Source organism: Zonotrichia albicollis, chromosome 8 (assembly GCF_047830755.1).
Source record: "Zonotrichia albicollis isolate bZonAlb1 chromosome 8, bZonAlb1.hap1, whole genome shotgun sequence".
NCBI classification, from domain to species: Eukaryota; Metazoa; Chordata; class Aves; order Passeriformes; family Passerellidae; genus Zonotrichia; species Zonotrichia albicollis.
Window position 1 is genome coordinate 26740694 of NC_133826.1, and position 26506 is coordinate 26767199.

At 51.9% G+C, this 26506-nt stretch overlaps 1 protein-coding gene across 1 annotated transcript in view; it reads right to left on the bottom strand.

The window, feature by feature from the left end:
* Nucleotides 1-25036, bottom strand: part of TNR (tenascin R) — a 78215-nt gene extending 53179 nt beyond the window's left edge. The window contains exon 1 of the mRNA XM_074546331.1: nucleotides 24812-25036. The gene's annotated coding sequence lies outside the window, so the exon portion shown is untranslated. The remainder of the gene's footprint in view (nucleotides 1-24811) is intronic.
* Nucleotides 25037-26506: the final 1470 nt, after the last annotated feature.

A 26506-nucleotide genomic window follows, 5' to 3' on the forward strand; every position in this document is an offset into this window, starting at 1 on the left:
CTGTGCACGAGTGAGTTCATCCTGAAGTGGAGCAGAGCTTCACTCCCAATTTCCCCTCCCATCCCTCACCCTTGTTCTGCTTTCCCTTTGGGAGACCTGTTGCAGTGAATTTTTTTTATTCCCCCCCTGTATCTAGCAGAGTTTGATTTGGCAAGTGTCCAGCAGAGCAAGGACTTGCAATTGCTTTGTCCTTTGGTGATTTAGGTTATTGCAACTTCATGGTTTGCTGTTGGGAAAGAGATTAAGAGAAAAAAGTCCCATCTGTGACTGAAAATGGACTTTTAGTGATAAAAAATGTCCCTGGGTTATCTCTGAAGCTGCTGCAATCTCCAGCATTCTTCTTTTCTCATTTTTTCTCACCCTTAATATTTTTTTCCTGTTAGGGCTCCTATTTATTTCCCTGGTTCTTTGCATTTGAAGGATATTTCTTGTCCCTTTCTGCTTGGATGTGTGCAGATGGTACTTCAGGCCATTACATGCTGTGTTTTTTTTTAATTTCTGCTGGAAATGGGTAGAATCCAAAGATTTTGAGGAGCACTGGGTCAAATGTGCTGAGAGGTGGCTGATGGAGACAGGCTGAGTTGGGACCAACAGGACCAGAGACACTGGATATTTAATTTGGGGGCCTGCAGGACCAAACTAAGGGGAAGGAGGGAAAATTAGTGCAAAGCCAAATTTTAGTCAGGATCACCTTGGCAGGAAAAATCACCTGGTTCTGCTGACAGCCTACCAAAGGAAGGAGGTGCCACTTATCCACAGGAGAAATGCCAACAAAATGCAGGGAAAAAATGTGGTGGTGGGGTCAGAAAAGGGAGGAGAAAGCAAAATAGCAGGGTGATGTCTGTGTGAGTGTTGGCTAAATAAAAAGGCTGGTGTAGACAGGGCCTTGCTCAGACTAGGGCTTAAACAGCATTACAGGGATTTGGGAGGATGAACAGGAGTTGCTGGGGAAGAGAAGTGAGGAATGAAGGAAAGAAATGTACCAAGAATGGGGTGTATTTGTCTGTAGGTTAGCAAAGGGCTGGGAACAGCAAATTAAAGAGGTGAGACTGGAGGGACAGAGCTCATGTGGGTTAAAAGGAGGAGGTAGATGGATGTGGGTGACTCTTAAAACCCAGAGTAGCTCCAGCTTGGTGGCAAATGGCATCTTAAACTCCCTTGTGAGAGACAGGGCAGGACAGAGCTGTTCAGCTCCCTGGGAGTGTTAGGGCAACATCTCCTCTCCAAGGAGAATGGCTGGAAAAGCTGCTGTTCTGAGCTTTATTTGGAATAATAGAGCAGAGCTGGCTGAATGGAGTGGAAGGTGATTTGGGGAAATAAGTCACGAAACAGTGGAGCCAAGAATGCCGTGAGAAAAGGAGTGAAAACAGCAGAGTAAGGATAATGGGCTGCAAAAATCTCTGAGAATCAGGCAGCAGCCCCTGGGAAAGTAATCCAAGGGCTTCAGGAGCACAGGGAAGTTGGCAATTGCTTAAAGTGGCTGTGTGAGGAGCACCACAACAGCTCATCCCAAGGAACAAGGGGAAGATGCTGCAGGGACTTGAGTGATCAGACACAGAGAGGAGCTGCAGAAAAAGGGACCTGATGCCCTGATGCCAGAAACCTGGCAATGGGAGCACAGAGCAATGGCTGAGCAGCTACAAATGGGAGATGGGAAGGTGCAGGACAAGCTCCAGTGGATTGTCCATGCTAAGGCTGGGCAAAACCCTTTTGGAAATGCCCAGGAAGGAGCAGAGCTGAGGAAAGCCCCAGAGTGTTGCTCAAATGAAGGGATTCATTGTGGACTTTGCTTCAGCCTTCCCCTGCACTCAGCTAATTAGGACAGGATGATTACACGGGGCAGGAGTCCAGTCTGAATAGAAGAGAGCAGAAGACCTGCCAGGGTATTTAGAGCAGCCAGGTGTGCTGGGGTTAGCAGGCACTGCTGAACCCCCCCTTGGGTGCACTTCCAGAGCTAATCCAACCTGGAAGTGTTCAGGGTTTTTCCAATACTGCAGGGCAGGCTGGGGGCTGCAGTGGGGCAGCTTCAGGAGTTAAGGACTCCAAAATGGAGCAGTGCAGGAAGATGTTATTAAGCAATGAATGTGTAAGAACCTGGAGGATAATGAGGTTAGAAAGTGACACCTGGCATGGGTTTGTCAAGGGCAAGTGAAGTGAAATGAATTTGTAATTTTCTCCTCTGGCAGGAGAAGCAGGCTCATGGAAGGGGAATGGTGCTGGGCTGGTGGAGAGTGGCAAGCAGCCTTGGGGAGTGCGACCTGCCCTGCAGGGGTGGCTGGGGACCTCGAGCTGAGCTTTAGGGGGAGCTGAAGAGCTGTGTCCTCACACGAGGTATAAAACAACCACCTCGCTGCATTAAATCATCAACTGCTTTCTGCATTGTCCCCTATAGCAGGCGGTGCCTGTGCGGCTGCAGGATGATGTTCCTGCTTTTGTGCCCAGCTCTGCCCTTCCCAATTCTTGCCTGTGGTCACCAGGTGGTCCCCATCACCCTCAGCTCTGCTGCAGTGGCTCTTCATCCCTGTCCTTGTGGTGGGCTGCCCTTCCTGGGGACATGAGGCCACCAGCAGCTGCTTCTCCCCACCCCACCCCATCCCATCCCAGTCTCCTCGGTTCAAGATGTGAAGGGCAGCCCGGCCCTTAAGCAAACACTGCAGGACTTGCCCAGGTGATTTGTCACGGTGCTTTTTACGGTCTCCTCTGCTTTGTAGCCCTTGCTGCAGCTCAGCCTCCCTGCTGCCCAGGATCTGCTCCTCCACTCGCCTCTCCAGGGACAGTGGGCCTGGCATGCCTACATTTGTCTCCAGGATTGACCCTTCAGTTATTATTAGCCTCATGGTCACCTCCAGCACAGCCTGTCAGGATGAATCAGAAATAGAATCTTCTCTGCACCACAGTCCCGGTTAAACCGACCATCCCCTTCTACCTGCTGCAGTCATCGCCTCATTATAACTCCATTACCTTTAACAACAACCCCATTACCATCCATTATCTTTCTTATCATCTCCTTTACAAGGCTGTTATTTGCACCTCCTCCTTTACAGCCATCCCCTCTTCAATTACGATTCCATTACCTTTATTACCACCCCATTACAGTCATAATTATTCCCATTACAATTTTGAGAACTGCACCTCCATCCAGCCTAGTCGGTGTCTCCATCAGCCCCATCTCCAGCTTCTCCTGCTCCAAGCTTTCCTCCACCTTCCCCGCATTCCTAACCATTCCCATGCCAATGGTTATATTCTAATTATTTTTCATTATGGTTTTATAGCCTTTTGCTGTTATTGCTTCCTCCATCAGCCGTTCTCATCTCCCTGAAGTATCACAGCGGCGGTGGGGGCTGGGGTGGGAGCTGAGGCTCAGGTCAGTGATGTTATAACTGATCGGCACCAGCCCTGAGCAGGTAATTACACCCATGCCTGTGCTCTGCAATTCCAGCACCTCATCTCCATTGCAGCCCTAATTGCTGATGTTATCTCTCTGTTATCCTTCAGCTCATCTCTGGTGCACGAGATGAGGAATGGGGCACGACCACCCCCTGCAGCCAGTGGTGCCCCTCCACCTTGTGAAAAATAGTGGATTTTTCTTTACAAACAAGCTGTGGGTCTGCTGGGAGATAAAACCAGCACTGGGAGATTAAAAAAAAACCACGGGGAGGATTCCACTGATTGATGAATGGAAAAATATATTTGCCTTTACAAATAAACTTTAGGTTTGCTGATAAATGAAATTAGACATTGAAAGATGAAAGAAACAATGGGGAAGAAAAACCCCTAAATTCCATTAGAATTAAAAATTAAAAGGGAGGGTTATACATGAGAGGGAAATCTTTGGTATCAGACATATCGGGGAGTCTGTGCCTCTCAAATACCTCAGGCAGTGGGGAAAGAGAGAAGGGAAATGTGGCTGGGAAATTGGGATAAAAAGGAGGCTGTATCCTCCAAAAATTGGAGAGATCCCAGGGCAATGCCCCATGGCCTCTCCCTTTGTTCCAATAAAGCCAGAAAGGACTGCTCTGTCTCCTTTTTGGACACAAACCTCTGGTGTTTGTGGATTAATCTTCCTAACAACCTCCTGCCTGGGCAGAGGAGCATCCCTGACCCTGCCTCATTTTCCATCCTTGGCTCTGGACAATGGCTCTAGGGACCTTTTACCCTTTACAATTAAAGGAATATCTGTGTGTCATTAGCAAAAGTGGTTTTGTCACAAGGATTCATAAATTCTCATGGTGCACTGTGACGGTGTTCACAAGGGTCCAAGGATGAGGGAAGAGATGAGGATCTGACTCCATGTTTCAGAAGGCTGATTTATTATTTTATGATTTATATTACATTAAAACTACACTAAAAGAATAGAAGAAAGGATTTCATCAGAAGGCTAAATAAGAATAGAAAAAAAAAAAGGGAATGAATAACAAAGGTTTGTAGCTCAGACAGAGAGTCCAAGCCAGCTGACTGTGATTAGCCATTAATCAGAAACAAACTAATATGGGCCGATCACAGATGCACCTGTTGCATTCCACAGCAGCAGATAATCAATGTTTACATTTTGTTCCTGAGGGCTCTCAGCTTCTCAGGAGGAAAAATCCTGAGGAAAAGATTTTCCATAAAAGATGTCTGTGACACACCACAAAGCATCGCGTCCCAGAGAGGCTGTGGAGTCTCTGTCGAAACTCAAAAGCCATTGGGATACATCATGAGTGATGTGCTGGAGCAGGGAGCTGGATTGGATGACCCCAGTTGTCCTTTGTAACCTGAGCTGTTCTGTGATCCCCTCAGTGCTGCTGTCACTGTAGTTTCAGCTGTGTGCCAGCCCCAAGAGCTGCCAGACCTGCCTCTGCTCCATTCCTGCCTCCTTAATTTTCCAGAAGCATCTCTGGGGGCACAGGAGCAGCCCTTGGGAGCTTTTCCATCAGCACTAAGAGGGGAGAAAAGGCTCCTAGAGTGGACTGGACCCTTTAGGGTGCCACAGAGGAGCTGGCTACCGTGCCATACCCTGGCCCAGCAGAGCACAAGAGCCCTGCGAGCAGCTCAAGTGCCCCTGCTCCTTGAGGGGACACTGAGAGATTGGAGTGGTTACAGAGAGAGTCAGGAATCTGCTCAAGGATGGGAAACCGCCAGCGTTGGAGAGCTCCGGCTGCTTAGTTCATCACCCAGATTGAGAGCTGGCTTCATGGCTTCCTATAAGAACTGTCAAGGCAGGGAAACGCTAAAGAAGGTACTAAAGAGCTCTTTGCAGCACAGGAGCAATGCTGGGACCTGAGGCAGGGAGATTGGGGTGAGTGATGCAGGCTGTGGGTGTGAGTGAGAGCGATGGACATCCCCAGGGCTCCAGGGGGTGGGTGTGATATTCCAGAGGTGGGTGTGATATTCCAGGAGGTGGGAGCGATATTCCTGGCATCCCTGACCCCTGCAGGCAGGTAATTAACAGCGCTGCTGTAAGAGGGGATGTAGCTCATGTCGGAACGCCCCTGGGTTGTTTCCCACAATCGATAAGCTCCATAAATAATGCATCCCTCGGGGGGGGGGGAACAGCTACCTTGTGCTTATCAGATTTTGTGCTTGTTTGGCTTAGCAACGCTAAGAGGGAGCAGGGCTGGGAGGGAAAACTGAAGCTATAAATGGATCCAGGGCAGTGTGGGAGCAGGCACAGGCAGGGAGGCCAGGCTGGGTCACCCCCGTGCTGTGCAGATCCCCACAGACACCTCTGGGGAGCTCTGCAAGGGGAGAGATGCTCCAATGAAGGCACAGCGAGCTGCTGTGAAAAATGCGGATTTTATGATTGGCTTTTCGCAAATATTCAAATGAATATTACATGCGTTGTGTTAGAAAGTGATGCTGTATTAATTCTCTTAAGTAGTGTGTTAAATGTAGTTTTAGGTTATAAAAAAAATGTTAAAATAGAAACTATGCTATGTAGGATACTTTTTTAAAATAAAGGACTTGTAGTGAGATAGCAGCCATAGGACACCTGAATCTTTTAGAGAAAGAGAATTTATTGCTCCATTATCAGAAGAAACGAACTTCTTCCCGCCTCAAAGGCGCTGTTAGAATTCAGAGGAGGAAGTTGACACTGACCAGACAGAATCCTGTGTTTGAATGGACTTTATGCATCATGTATGAGGTGTATGAATATGCAACAGGCTGTTGTTTTCAAGGGTTAATCCTCTGTTAACGTGGGTCCTTTTTCGGGCTTATTTTGCCCAGAAAAAGGTACCTGGACTGTGCTTAACTCTTTGTTCCTATTGTCTCATATTGTCTTAATCCTAATTGTCCAAATTATGATTACTCTAATTGTATTACTATTTTAATAACCATTTTATTACTATTAAACTTTTAAAATTTTAAAAACAAGTGATTGGCATTTTTCTCACTGCCATGCCGAGACAGCTAGCAGATCTCAGAACCACACTGTGCCCTCCCTCTGCAAAATCTGGGGGAAATTTCCCTAATTCTGGCTTGGTTAAAGGCACCAAAGAAAGGGAGATGAAGCCCTTAGCATCACTTTCCTGTTATTTTTTTGCTTCACTCCCCTAACAGAGCTGAGCTTGCTGCAAACCACGGGCAGTGCCCTCCGGGAGGGATGTGGGGCACCATTGCCCTGCCATTCCCACAGGGATTTGGGAAAAGCATTTAAACACCCAGCCATGGCCTCTCCACACCTCGGGAATAGCCTGGGAAAGGCTGAGCACAACACAGAACAGCAGGAAATGTGAGCTCTTCTGGGATCAAGGGAAAACATTGGACTGACAAATTGGGAAGCAGTGTGAGGATAGGGACTGGTTCTTCTGGCTTGTGGATTTAATCCATGCCCACAGTTTCCCTATCAAAAAGCATAGCCTGGGATTTCCTGAGAGAGCAGGTGGAGGAGCTGCTCCTCTACCATGCCCTGCCACCGGCACTTTAGGTTTTGTACCAAATAAAAGGAGCAAGGAGCTGGCAGGAAGCAGAGAGCGTGGTGGAAAACAACTCTGGGATTAAAACAACACCCTCAGTAACCTGGCTAGCAGGTTTGTGCTGCACAGCTGCAGCCAGAACATCTGGGAGCTTTACAAACAAAAAGAAAACACAGGTTTGCTAGCTGTAAAACACAGCTATGATGGGCAGAAGAGCACAGAGGCTCTCACCAGCTTCAATGAGATGGAAATTTCTGGCGAGCTCAGTGAATAATTCTGGGGTTGGGGTGAGCAGCACCGTCTCCCACAGAGCCCCTTGTGAGGGGCTGATCCTGAGCCCACACTCCCTGAGAGCAGACTGCCCACAATCCATCACCTCCTGCCCGGGCCTGGGCCAGGAAAGCTTTTCCCACCCATCCTCTGTGAGGGGATGCAGCGAGGAGCAGGAACGCCACAAACTGCTGGGCTGAGCAGGGAGAGCCCCTGGGAGCCCTTAACTGCAGCTCAATTACAGAGGTGCTACAGCAGCTGAGGGATAATTCAGTGTCTCCACGCTGAGCTTTGCTCCTTGCAATGAGACAGAAACCCCCACGCAAGTGCTGCCCGTGCTGGGGACATCTCCGACGTGCCAGGAGCTGCTGCTGCTCTTTCCTTTAAAGCACCAGCCCCAGGGGCTTTGCTGACAAGTGGTTTTCTGCATGTGCCTGGCCTGAGAATGCCCATGTACTGATCTGACTGCAGGAATAAATTAATATTTGCTCAGCAGCTGTGTAAGGGGCTGGGCTTGCTCCCTTCTGCCCCCACTGCTCCCCACTGCTTGGGAAGCTTTGCTCTGCAGCCTGGCTGCTCCATGGTTTAAATTTCACCTTTTTTGGGGCTAGCACCATCTTCTGATCTAATTTGTGCTCCAACCTCCAACCCTGGTGTGCCCCATCAGGGACTGAGCCCCGCTGCTGCACTGGGAGCAGGATTGCACTGCAGGGACTGACAGGAGCCAGCCCATCCCCATCAGGGCATCTCTCCATTGCCATCCCTCACAAAAATCCCTTGCTGATGTGGCTGAGGCTTGTTAGAGCTTTCCAGCCCCCATCAAGGCTGCTCTGGGAGCTGGAGCCCAGATGGTCTGAACAGATTACTGCAGCCTCCTGGGCTATCCATCCCAGGCACTTTGGCAGGCCTGAATTTCCTCCAAATGACAAAATGACAAAAATAAATAAAATCTCTCAGCATTAAATACTGGGAAGCCCGTGAAAAAAAGCTGTGTACACAATGAAAACAAATATATGGTTAAATAACCTCTCTAACAGTATTTCTATAAAATGCCTCTCTAAATAATGGCAAGTGAAAGGCTTGCTCTGTCCTGATTAACCTCAGCTGAGGAAGATTGTCTGTATCAAATCACTGCTGCCAGCCGATTAAAAATGAATTAAACTGAATGGAAAACAAGTCCCAAAACATCCCCTCTACCCTCCCAATTCAGGGGCAAAATAAAAATAGCAATGAACCCCAAAGCCGCCAGAGCAAGAACAGCAGAAATCACCCTAGGGTGAAGCAGGTGACAGGGACCTGGGGTAGGATGAAATGGGATGAAATAGGAAGCCTGGCCATGCTCACTCCATGGAGAGGTTGCAGGACCAGGTGGAAGAGTCATAAGGGATAAAGGGGATGCTAATACAGATTAATTAAAACAACCTAAGTGAGCCATCCAGTCCTTAGCCTCTTGAACAGAGCCCTTTTTTTATTTTAAAATAAAAATAAAAGACAAATTTAAAAAAATAAAATATTTGAGTCAGCTAAAGTGACTTTTTAACATTTCTGTCTTATTTTTAGCAAGCCCAGCAGAGCCTTGGCATCAGTGGATCCAAAGGAAAACCCCAAGTCCCAAACCTCAAGTGTCAGCCAGATAAAACCATTCCAACAAGAGCTTGCTCCAGGACTGAGAGGCAACAGGAGATGATTTTTCATGTAGCAAAATCCCATGCCAGTGTGTTTCCAAAGAAAACATCCCCAGCAGTATCACCGGAGAACACTGAGAGGGAAGCAGAGAGCAAACCCTGTGTTTGGTGCCCCCTCTTTCCCTATTTTCCCCAGGAAAAGACTCAGAATAACAGAAAATCCTCAGATGTTTCTTCTCCTATTTATTTTTTTGTTTTTTTCCCATTTTCTCAATTATTTTCTCAATAACTGCATAGGAATTGTTGGGTCTATGGTGCTCCAAGGTCCTCCCTGCCTTGGGATGGACAAGAGGCATCCTAGGCTGGAGAAATGAAGGAGAAAGGTCCCAGAATTTTCCTTCACTGAAGGTGTGCTAGTGACAATGACTATGTCCCCATGGTCCCCTACAATAGTTGGACACATTTTCAGGTCTCAGGGCGGGACTGCTGGCAGCATTCACATCACCAACACTTCATGGACACAAACCCAACATCTTGTGAGGGACAGTCCAGTTGCCACCTCTAAGAGGAGTGTCTCACACTGATTATTTCATTCTTTGCCTTTCACTGTGTGCCTCTGATACAATAAAGAAGAATAATTGACAGCCAGTGGGACCTGCCATGCTGACACTTTAATGACAGCCTATTTTGAGACACCAGAACTGCAACTCAGTGCTTCTAGAAGTTGTAAAAACTGTTGTAAAAAGCTACTTTTTTTCCAAGTGGTTGTAAAAAGTTGTCTCCAGTGATGAGGGGAGCATGACTGCTGCCAGGTCCTTGGGGCAGGGGTGTCCCTGCAGGGTCCAGAACAAGGGGATTGTCCCTGATCCCCACCAGCATCTGTCCCCGTGGGATGTGTGGACACCTGATGGCTGTGGGGGAGAGCAAAGAATCATCAAGGTGGGGTTTTTTCCACCTCAGACCTGCTGTAAAAAATGCATTTAATCCCCTACCAGTGGGAGGGAGAGAGGGGAGTTAGCCAAGAGCAGAGCTGGGCATGGAGCAGCTGTGGCAGGGGAGATTTGCTCCTCCAGGAGATGCCAAAGGAGATTTTCTGCTTTTTCACTCTGCCTCTCTCCAGCTTTCCAACACCAAGACATCTTTGCATTTTCTCCACCCTAAAAGCAGCAGAACCCCCATTATGGATGTTAACAGGAGCAGCATGCATGCAGACACATTTTGGAGCATCTTTTCAGGGTGCCAGGTGATGCCATCAGCAGTGCAGCCTGCCAGGGGCCCATTAAGGGAGGAATGAGCACTGAAGGAGCTTCTTGCTCTGTTTCAAACAGCTTTTGCCACTCAGGGCATAGAATTCATGTCTGAGCAGATAGCTGGGAAAGCAGGAGGCCAAATAAAGCTTGGTGGGGGAACTGAGCTGCATTTGGGACATGCTGGGGTTTGATTGTATTTCTGTGCCCTCCAGAGATGCCAAGTGGGCCAGCACCATGGGTACCACACTCCCTGGCCTTCAGCTCCTGCTGGTGCTCTCATTCTGCTGCTCATTTATCCCCCTGGCTTTCCTTTTGAGTCCTTCACCCCTTGCACATTTACCCAGCCCTCCAGGCACCCCCTGCTTTATCCACTGTCTCTCCTGCCCAGCCTCTACCCTGTGCTCCTGGTTAGATCCTTACCTATTTATATCCTTAACCTCTGCCTCCCTTTCCTGTCTCTTTGCCCACTCATCAATCTTGCTGATGGCCTCCATCAGGCACTACCTGGGAGCCACTGCTGCCTCACCTCTGTGCCCTCTCTCCATCTCCCCACACAGCAAGATGAGCTGGAAAGCAAGAAAATGCTCCTTTTGGCAAAGGAGCACCAGGTGCAGGAGCTCAGCATCCCCCACTGTGGGTGCATCCCCTCCCTGATGCACTTTTTGCCTGATTTTTGGGTTAGACTTTGCTCTGTGCACAGATACCAAGAACCTGCAGCTGACAGACACCCAAGCTCCTGCATCCTTTACCCTGGGCATGCTCCACCCTGCAGAGGACACTGGGTTTGGGGACAAACTCACATTTCAGTGATGTCCTGAGGCTGGCAGCTTTCCGCAGCTGCAATTCCAGCCTGGAGGATCAGCTGCTCCCATTCCCATGGTCCCATTGCTGCACCACAGCTCCCTGCCCTCCCTACTCCCACTCTCCCACTCAAAGCTGCCTCACAGCGTCCAGGCTGTAATTCCTGTGCCTGCTCTCCCTCCCCAGGTGGAAGGAATTTTCCTCTTGCTGATTCACACCTCTGGCACGTCACATTTGATTTTTTTTAGCGCTGACGCTGGCTGTGCTCACCCCAGGGAAAGGCTGAAACCCCAAAGTGCTGCTGCTGCTGCTCTGGGGACTGGCCCTCTGCCAGCCACGTGCTGCCAACTCAGCCAAAAAAAACCTGCATCTGTGCTCAGCAAACCCAAAGAAGGGGTCAAATAAGGGAAATTCCAGGGGTTCATTTTCTCCCTGCCTTCCTAATCCCAGCCCTGGGCTCCCAGCTGAGTCCTTATGCTGAGTATAGCAAACCTCAGCCTCAATAAAACCAATTTTTTACTGTAAAAATGCTCTGGCTCTTCCCTGTGGACCAGCAGAGTGGCACACAAGGTGGAAGGCCCCATGGCCATCACCTGCATCCCTGGTGGGATGGAGCATTTGCAGCCCTGGGAGGGTTTTTGGAAAGGGGAGCACCCTGAACCTCCCACAGGCCCCTTTTGGGGGGTTCAGCAGCTGGGTTGGGTTTGTACCTCTGCTAACTCCTCCTGGAAATTGTAATTGTGGGAATTCCACCCTTCCCTCTGTTTCTTCTCACCTGCCTCCACATCCCACCTCTTACAGAGGGATCTCCACCACCAGGAGCAGCACTTCATGCCATGGCAAGCACTTCCTAAGGACTTCTCAATTCATTTCCTGTGCTGTGAGAGCTGTCTTTTACTTCTTGATGCAGAAAAGGCTCAGGCAGCACCCTCCTGCCCAAACAAACCCCAATTTCAGCATCCCTGCCCTGCCTGCTCTGATGGGAAAACCCCACTGAGCCTTTTTGGGGCCACCACAACTCTGTGTCCCTGTGGCCAGCCCAGGGTGTCACAGACGTTCTATTAAAAATCCTTTTGCTAGGATCTTTCCTCCTGAGAAGCTGAGAGGCCTCAGGAACAAAATGTTAACAATGGTTTTCTGCTGCTGTGGAATGCAACAGGTGCATCTTTGATTGGTCTCGTGTGGTTGTTTTTAATTAATGGCCAATCACAGTCAGCTGGCTCAGACTCTCTAGTCAGTCACAAGATTTTATTATCATTCTTTTCTATTCCTTTCTTTGCAAGCCTTCTGATGAAATCCTTCCTTCTATTCTTTTAGTATGGTTTTAGTATATCATTTTCTTTATTATCATCATTTAATATAATATAGAAATAATATATATTATATATAATATATAAATCATATATATGATATATAATATATAATGTATAATATAATATATAACAATATATAATATATAATATATAATATATAATATATAATATATAATATATAATATATAATATATAATATATAATATATAATATATAATATACATTTTCATAATTTAATATAATATATATCATAAAACAATAAATCAGCCTTCTGAAACATGGAGTCAGGATCCTCATCTCTTCCCTTGTTGGGGTTGCCTGCAAATCCCACATCTGGTGGCCCCGAGTGAGGAACATTCCCACACCAGGGGACATCTCCTCTCACCCCCATCACCCTGAGGAGCCCAGGGAGCAATTCTGGAGCCACAAGCCCCAGAGTCTCTCACTCAGGGTGGCTTTAGCTGTGGCTGAAGCTGTGCTGTGGTGCCAATCACAGGGAAATGGGGATGTTGGCATTCAGCTGCAGCACTGTCATTAGGGGCAATCACGATGTCCCTAGCAGGGATGAGGCTGTGGGGTACAGGGAGGAAGGCCAGGGAATGGAAATGCAGTAATTACCGGGTGATTGCCGAGTAAGGAGCAGTAATGCTGCTGCCTGTGACATCGTGGGACACTTTCCATATCAAATACACCACAAATACATCATGAATGGATGATTCTGGCTCGTTCCTCCTCCCCTATCTTTGCATTAAATAATTTATTTCCAAGTGACCACGAGTTAAAAAGGCAAAGGAGAAGAAAGGATGCAGGTTCCTGTGGGTGATGGAGGGGAAGGCTGGCACCCAGGAGTTTGCAGTGCCACTGCCAAGCTGGACCCGGGGCTGGGACAGAACAGCTCCAAGGGGGAGCAAGGGGAGCTTTCCCCTCTGCAAAGCCCTGCAGGAGATGCAGCAAGGCAAGAAGCTCCCTTTTCCTGCTCATATTATTGGGGTGTCACCCTCAGTGTGGAGCCCAAGCCAGCAATTTGCTGCACTCTCTCACCTGGAGTGAGTACTTTCATCAGGCCCAAGTGAGGAAGGTATTTCTACAGCTGTCTGCAGGATTCAGGAGGAAATACCCCCAAAAATCTGATTTTTCAGCCCAGTTTAATTTTTAGCCTAATAAGGCTGGCTGGTGACAGGTTAGAGTCTAGAGCATCCCAAACCATCCCAGCCTGGGATGCAGGGCTCATCCCTGGGTCTGGGCACAGCCACGTCAGCAGCTTAGTGGAATTTGAGAGAGGATTAGACACCAAAGGGGATAACAAGAGAGGATAAAAGATTAGTGGGGATAAAGGACCCTGGCACACGGGGATGAGAGGCAAATTCTAATTGCCTGGGGTTGGGGAAGCAGGTTCTCTCTGGGGCTGTGATTTATGGCTGGGCCCAGGTACACAGAGCAACTGATGTGGCTGCAGCCAGTGCCTTTCCCTAAAAATAAAACAGATTTTTTTCCTGCAATTTGGGTAGAGAGGTGCACACATTCATGGGCAAAAAGGACTTGAAAGGGAAAATAATTTTGAAGAAAGCATCCCCAGCTTGGGGTCAATTTGTACTCCAGAGATTTAAGTCTGTTGCAGTTCTGTTTAATGTGAGCCCAGTGCTGGCACTGAATAGGTAAATTATGAAGCCTGCTGCTTTCTGTGCTGTGGCATCCCCCAAATACACTTATTTTAGGAGGAAGAGAGCCCGTGCTGGGCTGAATCTCAGCAGCTCCTCTGGGGCAGCTCTGCAGGGCCCCTGGCAGAAGCAGGAGCAGAGGGATGTGCTGCCTGCCCCAGCTCCCTGCACACCCAGGAGCCAGCCTGGGCTCCCTGCTGCCTTTTTTTGTTTTTTCTTTTCTTGCTGGCCTGGGGAAACACCTCAGGATTGGTCAGAGATGATGTGCAGTCCATACCCTGGATCCCACATTGGGATGATGCAGGGCTGTCCCATGGGCTGGGGGTGCCAAAATTCAACAAGAGCGCTACCTGCCCCTGGGGCTGTGCGACCCAGACTCCTGGAGCTTGCGAACTAAAGCTGCCAGTGCCAACCTGTCACAGACATCTTTTATGAAAAATCCTTTCCTTAGGATTTTTCCTCCTGAGAAGCTGAGAGGCCTCAGGAACAAAAAGTTAACATTGATTATCTGCTGCTGTGGAATGCAACAGGTGCATCTGTGATTGGTCTCATGTTGGTTGTTTTTATTAATGGCCAATCACAGTCAGCTGGCCCAGACAGAGAGCCCAGACACAAACCTTTGTTATCATTCCTTCTTCTTCTATTCTTAGCTAGCCTTCTGATGAAATATTTTCTTCTATTCTTTTAGTGCAGTTTTAATATAATATATATAATAAAATAATAAATCAGCCTTCTGAAACATGGAGTCAGATCCTCATCTCTTCCCTCAACCTGAGAGCGCCATGAACACGGTCACACCAACCCAGCCATGCCAGGCAGTGATTTATCAAGAAGCCACCAGGGCCAGGCTGACCTGGGCTGTGTGTGGAGTGATGGGGTGCCAGCACTGCCTGTGTGTGCTTTGGGGGGTCCCTCTGTCCTGCTGGGGTGTGGGCGGGATCCTTGCCCAGCATGGGGGTACCTGGGGGTCCCCTCAGGGCTGGATGGCCTCAAACCAGCACTGTGGGGTGAGGAGGGCAGGGATGCTCTGCAGCCTGGCCTGAGTGCACTCAGCATCACCCTGTGCCAAGCCCTGCTGGTGTGGGAGAACAGCTCATCCCTGGGGCTGGGCCAGGCTTGCAAATGCAGGGATCCTCACCCATGGGCTGCTGATTTCTCCCTGAAATGCCCTCACACGCAGGCAGGCTGCACAGGAGGGAGCTGGGCAGCGGTGGGCAGCATCCAGATGTGCAGGATGCAGGGACAGCCCTCCATCCCTCCTGCAGCTGCTGCACAGCCAGCACAATGCTTCATTCTTTCTGGGGCACCAGCAGCTCCATCTCTGCTCTGCTCTGCCCGGCCCTGGGCAGGGAGGAGTGCTGCTGTCCCAGCTCAATGGGGGCATGCCCCTTCCCCAGCTCCCTCGTGGTGCTCCTGGTGCTGCTGGGGCAGTGTCCCCACCAGTGCTGTTATAAATCTGCTTTTCCCTGCTGGCTATTGCTCTGCCCTCATGGGATCCCTCAGGAATTTTCACCCCAGTTTAATTTTAACCCCCGGGAGGGTTTCTCCTGCACTTACACTGGGATGGAGTGAAAGGCAGCTCCGCTCCTGCCCAGGAGGATACAAGGGCTGAGGCTGGGATATGATGAGTGAGAGATTGCCTGGGATTTAACAGGCTTTTTAAAGAGCAGATGTAAACCCCAGCCCTCGCTCTTTAGAGTCATTAAATGTCCCCTGGTTCATTCTGCAAAGGGTAGGCACATTAACCTGCTGGCCTGGCTGCCCTCTGTTAACCACATCCTCATCACACCAACTCCCCTGACATTTGAAACTGCTCTTTTTTCCAAGCCCACTGCCTGCTCTCACTGCCAACCCAACATTTTGAGGCTGGGCATTTGCCTCTTGTCATTCCTGAGGATCTTACAGCATAAATCAAACTATGGAGGAAGAAGAAATAATCTACCAAAGCATCAGGAATAACAACACCTTCAGCACAAAGAGATTAATTTTTGCTTGAATTAATACACTGAAAGCTGCAGGGAGAAGCCCTCCCTTGGCAGTGAGGGGCAGGGCAGAGCATCACCCCTACCAGGGCTCACAGCCTGTTCCAGCTCCCATTTCTATGGAAACCTGCCCCCATCACACTCTTGCTAATTTAAGGAAATCAACTTTGTGCTCTCTGAGGAGTTGCCTGGATGGATCCATGGCACTGGGCAGGCAGGGATGTCCCCTTGCCCACCAGCCCCTGACAGGGCCCTGCAGAGCTCAGGGTGGGTTCCTGCCCCATTCCTGCTCTCCTGAGCAGGGAAAGGCAGGGCTGTTCCTTATCTCAACACTTCTCATCTGCTCTGGGTCCTTCCCATGACTGCCTCTCCTCTCCCAACCCTCCTTATCTGCTCTCCCCCCATCCATCCCTCTGCCCAGCTTTGTTTGCATCAGTGAAACACTTGTCCTGGTCAAATGATAAACACAATTCCATTGATTGCTGGGAAGAAAAAGCCTTCCAGAGCAGCAGGTTCCTTGCTCTGGGAATCAATAACCCCCAAAGCCCTCCATCCCCCTCAGAGGGGAGGCAGGGCTGCATGGAGGATGTGACACCTGAGGGTGATGTGTGACATGAGGAACCTGTAAAAGCCTCTCCCAGGCTGCCCCCATGGAGGACAAACCCTCCCAGCTGCTTCCCAGGGCAGTGCCCCAGCCCATCAGCCCCTGCATCCCGCTCCTCCTGCCTGGGGCTGGGCAAACATCCCCATTTCAGGCTGGAAATCAGGGATGCAGAGGAGGGACAGCAGTGAGGAGCAGCCTGCTGTGCTGCTGGAGGGCCCCAGGCTGTCACTGCACTGCCCATGGGGAGCTCCTGTGCCTCTGAGTGAGTGATTCAGCTCTAAAGCCACAATCGATGAGGAGGAATTTAAAGGGATTAGATGTTTTGCCACTGCTGCAAATGTGGTGCTCCCCACAGTGGTCTCCTCCATCAGGACTTCAGGAATGAGGTGTGTGACCCCCTGGGTACCTACAGGATTCACTCAAGAGGATTTTTTTAGACTCAAAATGCTGAACAGCACAGAATTCCCTGTGCAAAATGATGCTGTGCCCACCTGTCCAGTCAGTGCTTCAACTCCTCTGTGACAAAACACATAAAAGAGGCCAGTGAGCCTCACCATTTAGTGCAGGGAGAAAACAAATTCAATTAAAATAATAAATAATGAATGAGACATCATTAACAGAGACATAAAAATGATAAATAATAATCTGGGCTGGGAAAAAACAACCCCAAGTGCTCCTTAGGGCCCACATAAACCAGCAGAGCCCTGACCCCAGGGAAGCAGCAAAGCAGGTGTGATGGAGCATAAGGAGCTGTAATGAATTCAGAGCTTCCACCAGGCTTTAATAAAGTCCTTCTGCAGAGGCTATTAAGGGAACTGAGATGAGAGGTGAAAGTTTGTTATGGATTAGGAGCTGTCTGAGACAAAGATGAAAGAGCTGAGCAGTGATGGAGACACAGGATGAGCTGGGGAGCCTGGGACACCTCCTGCCCTGAGAGAGGGGTCTGGGCTGTGCTGGGGCTGCAGGGGATGAGCTGTGCCCATTCTCAGGAGCTGGACAGGCTCTACAGCTGGAGCTAAACTCATTCACTGCCAGTGTGGTGTTCATTCAAAGGAGCCCTGCCCCGGCTGCTGGGGATGCTGATGCCAGCTCCACACAGCATCCTGCAGGCCTGCAGGGCTCAGCAGGGCAGCCCAAATCCCCCAAAGGGCTGAGCTCACCCAGCTCAGCCCCAGTGCTGCTGCCAGGGCCCTGGAGCACAGCTCCAGCCGGGATTCACACCCAGCTCCAGCCTGATTTCCATCTCTGGGGCTTGGGGCTGCGTGGGGACAGCTCTGCCTCTCCCTGGAGTGCCAGCTTTGTGTCTATGCCCACTGAGAGGGCTGGGACGACCTTTTCCCAAGGGCAAAACGAGCCTGTGGGGTACCCAGAAGCTGAGGGTGGGGTTACACCCCCAGTCCCCCCAATCTCCTCCAGCCCCAGAGTGGGAGCTGCAGCCACCCAGTGCCTCCAAACCCTGCCCTGCTGGATGGATTTCTGAAATTGGATTGTGACAAACATTTAATACCTAATAGAGCTCACACCAGCACAGTTAATTAAGAAGGTGACTAATCCAATTCACTCGTGGGAGAGCAGAGAGTGAGAGAGGGAGGAAGAGAGGGAGGGAGGCTGCGTTAGTGAGGGGAGGGAGCAGGAGAAAATCACTTCAGCTTACATCACCTGTCCTTTCATTTTGGGTGTGCACACACACCATTAAGAAGGACTTTCCTTCTCTGTTGCCAACTCTGGAGCTGCTGAGCAGAAGCTGAGCTGGCCCAGGCTCTGTGTGAGCTTCTCTGGGGTCCAGGCCAGCTGAGGTTCCGGATATTGTAGCTGGAGCCCCCTTGGCCATGGAAATACCTCAGTTTTATTTTAAAACACCGTCCAGGGGCTGCCGAGGCATGGACACTGCAGAGCATCCCCTGCTCCACACGGGACCGGTCCCAGGCACGTCAGGCTGGCAGAGCCAGCTGTGGCAACATCTGTATGCCACTCACAGCCCGTGCCCCCGGAGTTGATAAATAAAACAAGTGGAGTTATTTTGGCCGCGGGGACAGGGCTGTCTCCCCGAGCACAGAGCGGCCCTTTCTCCGTCTCTCAGTGCCGCCCGAGTTCATTGTCACTCCCCAGTGGAGAACAGGACGCGGATTGAGCCGGGGTGCCCATCTGGAGAGCCGGAGAGAGACTCTGTTCATATCAGCGCCCAGTGGCATCAATGGCGCTTTTACACCGGGGCAAACAAAGGCTCGGAGAGAGGGAGAGCAATGGGGAAAGCCGGGGAGGGCTGGGATGGAGCCGGGGAGGGCTGGGATGGAGCGGGGATGGAGCCGGGGAGGAGGGAGAGCAGGATGAGCTGGAGAAGGAGCACAAGGGGGGAACACAAATGGAGCAGCTCCATCTAAAGCAGGTTTCCTACAGAAAATAAAGCAGCTGGAGTTCAGGGTGCGGGCAGCAGTGGCACCAGCGTCAGGTGGCAGGGATGCTGGAGCAGAGCCCCGCACCTTCATCACTACAATTAGTCCTCATTAAGCACGGCTGGCAAAAGGGGATGCTGCCTTAATAGCATGACAAGCAGATTGGTCGAAATTGGAGAAGAAAAGAATAAAAACCGGAAACAACCCAAAGGAAAACCAACCAACCTGTGCCCAGCAGTGCTGCCAGTGGTTCCCCAGGGCAGCACTGAAAGCACCTGCGGGGAGCCCGGGGTTGTCCTGGGGTGCCCGCGGTGATGGGTGCCTGTCAGACCGAGTAATTAATGAGGAATTACACCCCCAGCTCATCCCTCCTGCGGCCACAAAAGCCCCCAGGGTGCTCCCAGCATCCTTCCCCTTGAAGGAAATAATTACTTAGGTTGAAATTATTTACCAAACGAGGCAATTCTCGGCGCGCTATCTCGCAGCCGTTCGCCTGGTTTACATTGTTACTGGCGCTACGCAATAAATTAACTGCGTAATTAAAGACGAGCTTAATGCTGATGCTTTGCAGAGGGATTTTCTTTTAAGCCTCTCTGCGAGCAGAGCGCGCTTTAGGTGAGGGGCTGGCAGGACACCGATCCCCACGACAAACGTGTCCCTGGCTTGCCCAAGGGACAGCAAGCAGATCGAATCCAATCAATCTGCATTTTAATTACCGGGCAGGCTCTGTCCGCAGGGAGCGGAGCCGCCCCGGGCGATGCACCCTGCTCGTCCCTGGTTATCCAGCAGGGACACGATGGGCTCCATCCATCGACAGGACTTGTTCCCGACTGTGCTGATCAGCCAAGCGAGGCTGCAAAACCCCACGGGGATTGGAGAGTCATCACCCAAAAAAACCCCCCAAAACCCCCCCAAAAAAACGCCCAAAAAAGGAGGAAAATAAACATCGCACTTCAGGAATCCCCGTTTTTGGTGATTTCTGCTGACTAACAAGCCAAAACCAAGGAGCCATCAGGGAAAGGCTCAAGGGCTTCCCTAGGAAACATCTCCTTCCTGGGGATGCAGCTCTGGGAACACGATGGGGATGGAGCTCCAGCATGGGGACCTCTGTGTGAGCCAGGACATGCCTTGCTCCTGCTGCAGCTCCTCCATCCTGCTCCAGCATGGTGTGGCAGGGCTCAGGGTCACCTCCTGTGCCAGCCATGAGAGCAGAGCCAAGCCCAGCCCTTCCCATGCTGGCTTGGTGGGCACAGCCATCCCCCAGGGCCTCCTCCCTCCACCAGCAGCCCAAATGCATCAGTATTGAGCGGGCAATCAATGCCCAAACCCAGGCAGGCCGAGCACAGCAATGACAGCAGCTCCAGCTGAGGCAAACAGAGCAGCTTTCACCTGGGACATGGCCACACCGGCTCCCAGGATGCCAGGAGGGCAGGGCAAGGCTTTTTCCTTCCACCTGGGGGGATTTCTGCACTTCAGAGGGATATCAGCACCCAGTGGAGCAGTTCTGCTGCCAGGCCCCTCCAGCTGCACCCCAGCCTCTAGCCCTGAGTGACCCCAAGGGGGACATTGTCCCCAAATGAGTGGGGAAAGAGGAGGGAGCTGCCCTGGGGATGAAGGACAGAGAGCTGAATTAATTTCTCCCTCCTGTGATGGCTCTCATGAGTGGAGAGGAAGGAGATGGCAAATCCCTCACCTCTGCCAAACCATCCTTCAGGAGAGCGGCCATTACCATTTCCTACATGTGGAGCAGCTACAAGCATCTCATTTCCCCAAAGTGTGTGGGATTTGTAGTTCCAACAGGACAGGGAGTTCTGGCTGGCCCAAAGGAACATCCCACATCCACCCAGGTGCCAGTTGAACACCCCTGGATAATCTCTCCAGCAATGATCCACACCACCACAGGCTGGCAACAGGCTCCAGGTCTCACCTTCCCCATGGTGACCTGCTGGAGCTCCATGCACCTCAAGGAAAGAGATGGGGAGCAGAAATCTCTCCCAAAAGGGTTTATTTAGCAACAAAGCTGAGAGAGAGAGAGGGAGAGGGAAGGGAGAGGCAGGGAGGTCTGAGGTTGTAGCTGGGATGGTTTCTAGCATGTCCTGGGTCAAGCTGCCCACAAACCCAAACAGCTCAGCAGGACAATGTTTGGATGAAGATCTCTGCTCACCTCCTAAGGAAAGGGACCTCAGCAGGGACCTTCTACTGTCCTTTTTCTGGTGATTTTGGTGGAATCCAGACCCCTTCCTAAGCCCCAGCCACCCCAGGGAGCATGAGGGGGGAATTTAACATCCCACCAGTAAATTTGGCAGCGACCACCACCAGAGCATCAAACCCCACAGAGAAGGAGGAGATGGAACATCCAACAGCTCTGATCCCCCACACAGGAGAAGGAGGAGATGGAACATGTGCCATCCCACAGCTCTGATCCCCCACCTGCTCATCTCTTCCCAACCTCTGCCATCCCAGATGTGCCAGCAGGACAAGCTCTCCATGGTGGCTGGTTAAAATCACTGTGTTTTACTGAAGGCAGCTGCTGGAAGCCAGGATTCAGCTTTGCTGCCTGCACCTTGCCAAGGTTCCTGCCCTGGGCATGGGAATTATGGAAATACCAGGCTTTGACATTTAAAAGTAGCAAGGAAAATAAAAGAGGGGGTGGGGGGGTGAGAAATAACCAAACAATTACCTGGGACTCATCAAGAAGCTGCTGGGAGAAATTGTGATGGCTAATTATAAAGGGAAAATTAAATTGAGCTCTGGGAGGAAGACAACAAGCTGGGGGAAATAGGAAGGCACAGGAGGAGAGGGGTCTCAGCCTGAGGATGGGATGGTTGGTGCTGAGATTTTGCCAAGGAAGGATGTTCCTTTGACTGTTTCCCAATGGGAAATACTGCTCAGTGACATTCCTTTGGCTAGGTGAGTCAGGGGTGATGGAGGGGAGATGTCCTCTCAGTGCCCATGGAACCCAGCTGAAGCACCTCCCTTGGGGCAGGCAACAGGGAAAATCCTGGAGTGAAAGTCAGCTGAGATGGTGCTGGGCATCCCAGGGCTCATTTCAGGCACATCTGTAAGGGAGACTGGACCTGCCCTGTGGGATAGGAACTGATGAGGGGAAAACCCCTTCCAGAACAAGAGACAGACAAATGGCACCTCCTGAACCTGTGCTCTGTTTTCTATTTTGTTTTTTTCATTTCCTATCCCCATCCCTTCTGATTTCCCTATTTTATTTCTGGAGCAGTGTGGTGGGTGAGGGAAGAGCAGGAACCAATGGTGCTGTCAAACAGGGGGTGCAGAGAGCCTGAGCTTCCAGCACTGGTGGTTTGAGAAGAAGTAGGTTTTCTGAGATGCTGTGGTCAAACCTACCAGATTTTAATATTGGTAGTTACAGCCATGGCACTCAGCAACCACCTCCCAGTGACCTCAGCCAGAAACTGGGCTGAGACACAGCTGGGAGCACCCAAACAGGCCCAGATTTACCCTCTCTGGGATTTTGACCCTGGCTGTGGGACCACCTTAGGGATGGAGCAGGATCTAAGGCCATTGACATTTTGTTTCTCATTAGTGGCACAATTAACAGCAGAGAGGATTCCAGGCTCTGGCTGCATCGTGTCCCTGTCCCTCAGCTGCCTCCTGCTGCCTTTATCTCTTCTGCCTGGGCAGTTCCATCAATGAATTGACTTCTTCCCCCGCCTAATTTATGTCTCCTTTATGTTTGTTTATATAATAAGGTTAAACATCTACTTTACACCCTGCATGCTTGTACTTGTTAATTAGCCTTTTTCTTTGGTTTTATTGCGTTTGCTGTGGGCTCTGACAAGATGAACAGCAGCAAGGAGAGGCTGGGAACCGAACAGACACCCTGTGCCAGGGCAGGAGCTGCAGCCCTCCAGCCCAGCAGGTTTGGGTGCCTGTTACCCCCCAGGAGCTGTGGGTGAGGCAGTCAGAGCTGCAGCTCTGTCAGGCTCCCATAGGATTGGTTCCCACTTCTCAACACGGTTTTGAGCTTTTTTAGGGGGATTGGGGAGCTTGGAGCACCACCATCAGGAGAACAGCACGAGATCCATGGTGACAAACTGTCCCTGCAGCTTCACCTTGCTGATGCTCAAATCCACCTGACTTGGGGTGCAGGGCAGAGCAGGGAGTTCTCCATGGGAGTGGCTCTGCACCCCACAAACAGCCCCACAAACATGGGAGCCCAGGGGAAATCTCAAGCTCAGCCCAGAAACAAGCTGCCTCTTCATGCTTGTTTGCCAGGCTTTGCAGCCAAACCCAGCACCAGCACCACGAGCCCCAGCAGCCAGCAGGGTTTTTCCTGGCTCTGTGGTCCTAGAGATGGATCCACCCCTGCAGGAGAAGCCCAGCTCCTGAGCAGACATCACGGGGAGAAGGACCCGGTGGGACTGGCAGGGCTCCGGGGCCCCTCTCCCCCACCCAGCCTTGTACAAACCCGGGCATTTGTGGCTCATTGCTGAGAGCACCTGAGATTCAGAGAAACCCCTCATGCTCCACTGAGGGTGCAGGAAAAGCCCCTCTGAGCCTCCTGCCTGCCTGCCAAGCCTCCTCTTCTTGCCCATTCCTCAGTTTCCCTGCCTGCAGACACACGTCCCACAGGGATGCAGAGGCAGAAACCAGTGCCCAAATGTGACCCGTCCTTGATGGGAGATGTCTGCTCTCAGCTGCTCTCAGCCGCCCAGCCCATACACAGGCAGGAGCTTAAAGAGGCGAGGTGCAGCCCATTTCCAGCCAGGACGGCAGGACACAGGGATGCTTCCTTCCATCGAGCCCCCTGCCGCTCCAGAAGGATCCCCGCACTGGGCTCAGCCTTCTCCGCCTCTCCGGGTGGATGGATTCTGTCAGAAGCCACAGCAGGTGACTGCTAATGAAGCTCGCCTAATTAATGCGTTCCTCAGACACGCCCTCGGCGTCCCTTCCTCCTCCAGGTGCTCCATCCACCCCTCCGCCAGCCGTGACCTGGCCAAACAGGCTCCGCTCCCTGCCTTCGGAAGTCGCAGCTGTGCTCAGGTTTAGGGAGCAGCATCCTCCAGCCCAAAGCTCTCCCCTCTTCCAGGGCTCAACTCGCCTCCGGAAAAGCAGCCTTGCTGCTTGAGCAGGCAAAAACCGCGTTCAAACTTTGGTGAATTGAAGCAGAAAGCCGCGGCTAAGGCTCGGCAGAGCCTGGGTGGACTCCGCGTTCGCCGACAGCATCCAGGGAAGGAGGGATGGAGAGGCTGCTCGGGTTTGCTCCCAGCTCCCGGAGTTGGGGATGCCGCTGGGGATGCTGCTGCTGCCCCCGCGGGGAGTGGGAGTCGTGGGCAGAAGGGAGGCAGCGGGCTGGGAAGGAGAGATGGAGCCCGGCTTTGGCGGGGACGGGGTGTGAATGAGCCCCCAGCGCTGCCTGCAAGGATGCAGCAAGGAGCCTCCTCCCCCCACGAACTGTCTCCGTGTGACGCAGGTGCCGAGAGCCAAATTTCTTCCATCTCATTCCAGCCACAAAAGGAACTTGCACAAAGTGCAGGCAGCCTTTACCACCCCCAAAAACAACCAACAGACCCCCTCTCCCCTCGCCCGCGGCCGGGCCGGGCAGACCCCGCGGCGCGGCGGGGGAATCGCGGCTCCCTCCTTCCCTCCGCCGCTTCCTCCGCACTCAACTCCGCTGGGCTGGAGAGAGAGGGGCAGCGCACACAGCAGAGAGCACGGGCAGCCGGGGCCGGGCACGGCTGGGGCAGCGGAGCGCGGAGAGCCGTGAGCTGTGCCCGCGGAGCGCCGTGAGCTTTGCCCGCGGAGCGCGGGGCAGAGCGGCGCGGAGCTCGGAGCGGTGACACGGAGCCCGGAGCGCGGAGCTCGCAGCTGTAACACAGAGCTCGGAGCGGTGACACGGAGCTCAGCGCCGCGGAGCGCGGAGCCCAGCCTGCGGAGCGCGGTACCGCGGAGCCGGGGCACGAAGCCCGGAGCGCGGAGCTCCGAGCCCGGAACGCGAAGTCGGAGCGCGGGGCGCGGAGCTGTCCGCGGTGCTGAGCACACTCACCGGGCCGGGCCGGGCCGAGCCGGGCCGCTCCTGCTGCTGCCGCCGGGATGCTCGTGGGGCGGCCCCGCTCCGCGGGTGCCCGGGCTCGGCCTGGCGCCCTCGCTGGCACCGCAGCCCCTGTGGCTGCTGCGGCCGAGAGCAGCGACCCCGGCACTGCCTCGCTGCCGCTCCGTCCTCTCCTTAAATTTCAGCAGCTCGGTTCCCCCCCCCCCCGCCCCCCGTTTTTTTTCCTGGCTCTCCCCTGCTCCCGCTCCCCGCTCCGGGCTCTCCCGCACGCCCGCAGCCGCCTAGCGGGCAGAGAGAGGCGGCAGGAGGAAAATCCCACCCGCGCAGCCGGGCGGCACCGCCGCCGCAGCCCTCCCACCGCCACCGGGCCCCCGCACCCCCTACTTATAGAGATCTTACTCTTCTAGTGTATTAATTACAATCGACTTCCAATCCTTAGAACCTGGTTTAAGCCCAGAGAAGAGTAATAAACATAATCCTATTCATACTGGCCCTATCACCGACTCTAAGCATCCTCCTAACTGCACTAAACTTTCGAGTCGCCCAAATAGCCCCCGACTCAGAAAAACTATCCCCATACGAATGCGAGTTCGACCCCCTGGAATGTATCCGCTCGACTCCTCAATCCACTTTTTCTGGTAGCCATCCTCTTCCTCCTGTTTGCCTTAGAAAACAGGAGGGTGCAAGGGGCACGGCGGGCGGGGTCCTGGACACGGCTCCGGGGCAGCGGGACAGAACAGGAGGGACAGAGGACAGGGGGAAAGGGGTAAAATGGGGTGCAAACAAAGTGAGAGCCAACTGAGTTTGACCTCTCAGCCTTGCGGGGGTCTGGGTGCAAATCCAGGCACAGGAGTGGTCAGAGGGCTGGGATAGCTCTGCTGTGAGGGAAGGTTGGCAGAGCTGGCCTTGGTCAGCCTGGAGAAGAGAAGATCCAGGGAGAGCTTAGAGCCCCTTCCAGTGCCTGTAGGGGTTCCAAAGAGAGGGCTTTGGACAGGGGGATGGAGTGACAGGAGATGGAGGAATATGAGATATTTGGATATAGATAGGATATTAGGAAGAAATTCTTCCCTGTGAGGGAACTGAGGTCCTGCACAGGTTGTTCAGAGAGGCTTTGCCTGCCCCATCCCTGGAAGTGTCCAAGGCCAGGCTGGATGGAGCTTGGAGTAGCCTGGTCTTCTGAGGTGGAATGAGATGGTCTTTAAACCCCCTTCCAACCTAAACATTCTGGAATCCTGTAATACTACAGAACAGATGTGGGTATTACCCAAAACTCTGGGTTCTGATACCCCCCAACCCCCCAAAGTTTAATTAATATTATGGCGGGGAGGTTGTTACCCAGCTAGGAGGTTGGGGTATCCATTGTACATGACAGGGGAACAGAGCTGCCTGGGGAGGAGGGAGCAGGTAGCCACAGCATATTTGGAGCACTCTAATTCCTTTTAACATCATAACCTACCTGAATATTGAAAGCAATGAGCCTCCAAAAGCTTTTTGCTCAACAATGAATAGCACTGTTGACGGTAGAAAGTATTTTTTCACAGCTGAGCTGGTGAACCGAAGTTGAGAAGAGCAATTCCACCTAATACTGCACAAAACTTGGATAGGTTTCTTGGCAAGCTACTTCCTCAGGTTGGAGACTGTGTCCTGGTATGTTAAAACAGACCTTTTTCAGTCACAGCTACAAGGTGG